Here is a 4,305-nt window from a genome sequence, read left to right on the forward strand (position 1 = left end):
GTTGATGACCTCTTTCTAGCATATTCGATGTCCACCTAGTGGTCATCCCTTATACACGTGTAATACGATTTTTTCTGAATTTTCAGATTTTTTTTATATGTTAGGCCACTTGGTTTTAAATTAAATTAATATTCAATTTATCACTCTATCTATCTATCTATCTATCTATATCTATCTATCTATCTATATATATATATATATATATATATATATTCAAGATAACATAGGTGCAGGTATGAGCTGTGTGGTTAAGGAGCTGGCTTTACAACTGCATAGTTTTGGGTTCAATCACATTGTGTATCAACTTGAGCAAGTGTCTTCTATTATAGCCCCAAGCTGACAGAAACTGTGTGGAAGCCTGTTGTGCATGTGCATCTCTGTGTTTGTCTCTCACTGCTTGATCACTGGTGTAAGTTTGTTTGTGTCCTTGTAGCTTAGTGGATTTGTAAAAAGAGGCTGATAGAATATATACTGGGGTTAATTTGTTTGACTCAATCCTCCAAGATGGTGCCCTAGTAAGGTTGCAGTCCAATCATTGAAACACAGAGTAAAGGAATAACAGTGAAATGATTAAGTATCATCATTATCATTTAATGTCTACTTTCCCATGCTTCCATGGGTCAGATGGAGTTTTATTGAGGCAGATTTTCTACTGCTGGATGTAACTTCCTGTTGTCAATCCTCATCTCTTTCCAAACAAGTTAATATTTTCCCATAGTTATCACATTTTTCACAGAAGACGTGAAATGAACAATGTTGCTTGCTGATGATGATTCTCATTTATAGCCATCATGTGATGTCTAGACAAGGGTACATACAAACAAATGCACACATACTCACATGGTTGTGTGTGTGTGTGTATATATATATATATATATATATATATATATTGAGATAGTTATGGCTGGTTCATAGGGTTACCTGGGGTTTTGTGTACATAAAGTGCTTGGCTTTACACATGTCCCACCAGACCCTAATTTAGTGTACTTCTCATTTGGATTTATGATTTTCTGACAACACACATGTGCACGCGCGCGCGCGCGCACACACACACACACACACACACACACACACACACACACAGAGTTTCTTTTAGTTTTTGTGGGACTATATGATGTATAACAGAAAATTTAATTTTCAACTTAAAAGAAATTAACAACAAAAGAAATAAGAACTAAATTCTTTTCTGATTGTAAATTGTCTGCCAAGCTATCCTTACTTTGAGAATTCATTGGAATCTTCCTTTCTGCATTCAGTTTTTAAATAGTCCCTTTTAATCTCTGTGACTTCACTCACTTTTTTTCAAACTCACATTCTCAACATCTTCAAAACTAGACAAGACTTAATCCTTTAACATTTAAACCAGCCATAACCAGCCAACTATTCTATGCATCTTATACTAAAATTGATTACTTCCAATCTCTCACACCTACCTGGTAACGTCACTCTAAAATGTTTGTCTGAGCTGAAGGCCTGTAGGAGTGAACATGGTTCCATGTAAACGAAAAGTAAACCTCTTAACCACACAGCCATACCTGTACTCCTTGTGTATACCATCATTAAAATGTGCTGTATCTCTATAAGAGTTTCTTAACTCCTGTTATTTCAGTAGCTGTTATTTCTTAACTCCTGTTATTTCAGTAGCTGTTATTTCTTAACTCCTGTTATTTCAGTAACTGTTATTTCTTAACTCCTGTTATTTCAGTAACTGTTATTTCTATTGATCTTGATGAGTTAATCCAACAAATCTGCTAAATGTACATATAATAAACTATGTTTGAAACAGCATGAGAGAAAGAGCAGAGAGGAACAGACATTCTTAATTACTAAATCTTTTTTATATTCACACACACTCTCTCTCTCTCTCTCTCTCTCTCTCTCTCTCTCTCTCTCTCTCTCTCTCTCTCTCTCTCTCTCTCTCTCTCTCTCCCTCTCTCTCTCCCTCTCCCTCTCTCTCTCTTATTATTATTTGAATGTTTTTCTGTGCAATTTTCATATTTATTTCAATCATATTAGCCTCTTCAGGAATGCTATTTTTTATTCAAGTTAGCCAATGATCACTAAAAAACATATACAGGCGATCAAATGAAAGCCATCAGCTATAGCCAATCAGTATGGCTGTAGTCACAAAGTCTTTACATTTTGATATACATTGGAATGTGCAAACCTGAAAAAATATAAAATTGGATGGAAGAGAAGGTCATACTAAATCCTTTTGATACCAACCTACCTAAAACCTCCTCTGATACTGTAATACAAACTTCCTGTTTTAAAATGATCTAAGTTTTGACCATAACCCTCTGTTAAAATTTTGTGCCAATTTATGTTCCAAACATCAGTTTAATAAAGACAGTTATTTTATTAAATACTTCATTATTTTGAAAATTAATAGAAACACAGTGAATTTCAACAAATATGGTAACAAAAGGGTTAATGAATATTGAATAAAAAATACTTAAATCCTAAAAAAATAAAATAATTTCACTTGTCAGGTGCTGAATATTTGACTTGGACCAGAAGTGCTCGACTAATAATTATCATTCCTCATGAACCCAATATGGCTGGATCCATGTTATGTTAACTTTAGTTGGATATTGTCTCAAAGTATAACCTTTTGAACAACTTTTTAATTGTCTAATTTGATCCACTGATGTATTAGATTTTATGAAAATTTTAACGAAAATATTAAATGAAACATTGATAGTTCATTATAATACTTTTTCTTCAAATTAAACTAGGATATCAAAATACAGTGTTTTGATAAGGTGAAAGGTAATGTCTAACCCACTTCAGTCTCTTGTCAGACTACCATGCAACCTTGTGAGTAAACATGGTAGATAGAAACTGTGAGGGTCTGTTGTATGTGTGTGTGTGTGTGTGTGTGTGTGTGTCATCATCATCATCATCATTTAACATCCATTGTCCATGCTGGCATGGGTTGGACAGTTTGACAAGCTGGGGTGCTGCACCAGATTTCAGTCTGATTTGGCATGGTTTCTATGGCTGGATGCTCTTCCTAACACCAACCACTTTACAAAGTGTGGTGGGTCCTTTTACGTGGGACCTACTTGACTTAACCCCTTTGTCTGTCCTTGTTTGTACCCGCTATGTTTAGCCCCTTGTGAACAATAAAGAAATAGGAAACTGGAAGAAGCCCATCATATGTATATATATATGTATGTGTGTGTGTGCCTGTTTGTCCCTCCACCATTGCTTGACAACCAATGCTGGTGTGTTTACGTCCCTGTAACTTAGCGGTTCGACAAAAGAGACCGATAGAATAAGTACTAGGCATCCAAAGAATAAGTCCTGGGGTTGATTTGTTCGACTAAAGGTGGTGCTCCAGCATGGTCACAGTCAATTGACTGAAACCAGTAAAAGAATAAAAGAAAAGAAAAGAATGATAATAATTTATTATTTAGCTGTAATTACTAGAGATTACAACTGGGTGAATTATAACAAATTTCTTAAGTGATTAAATACTTTACTGACATTTTGATCTATCATAACTAATAATGTAACTGAGGAATATTGTTTTAATTTCTAGGTAAAGTAATTGTATTGAAATATTGTTTAAGCTAACTAACAGATACTCTTGATTTCCAGCACATTACATGCACATGCAAACAAATGCATTAACAAATTTGCATATAATCATATACACAACAGTTTTTTTAAATGCATTGGTTTCTGAAACACACATATCTGAGTCTAACAAGGGTCAAACAGCACATTGGAATTTAGCTCTTTTCTATCAAATTATTTCCTTGACGAAATGCCCAATTAATGATATTCAATATGAAAATTTAATTTAATTTCTCAAATTGAATTTTTTTGGGATGGAAACAATTGTAGGTGCAATGGATTTGATATTCTTTGGAATTGAATGTGTTCTAATAAATTAATGTCTATATATCAATTTCTCCGTTTTCTTTCTCTCATATATATATAGAGGCATCAAGCTGTTAGATCAAGTTATGAAAGTTACAGAGAGGGTCATAGCCCAACTAATTAGGGAGCGAATCAATTTAGATGAGATGCAGTTTGGGTTCGTGCCAGGTAAAAGCACTACTGATGCCTTATTTCTAGTAAGACAGCTGCAGGAGAAATACCTAGCTAAGGATAAACCTCTGTACCTGGCTTTCGTTGACATGGAGAAAGCCTTTGACAGGGTCCCCCGATCCCTTATCTGGTGGTCAATGAGGAAACTTGGGATAGAAGAATGGTTAGTGAGAGCTGTGCGAGCCATGTACAGAGATGCTGCCAGTAAGGTGAGGGTTGGAAATGAGTACAGCAATGAATTCC

General features: G+C 34.8%; 1 protein-coding gene across 3 annotated transcripts in view; it reads left to right on the top strand.

The window, feature by feature from the left end:
* Positions 1 to 4,305, top strand: part of LOC106867619 (b(0,+)-type amino acid transporter 1) — a 72,556-nt gene that overhangs the window by 45,781 nt on the left and 22,470 nt on the right. The gene's annotated exons all lie outside the window — the stretch shown is intronic.

This window comes from Octopus bimaculoides, chromosome 3, assembly GCF_001194135.2.
Source record: "Octopus bimaculoides isolate UCB-OBI-ISO-001 chromosome 3, ASM119413v2, whole genome shotgun sequence".
Taxonomy (NCBI): domain Eukaryota; kingdom Metazoa; phylum Mollusca; class Cephalopoda; order Octopoda; family Octopodidae; genus Octopus; species Octopus bimaculoides.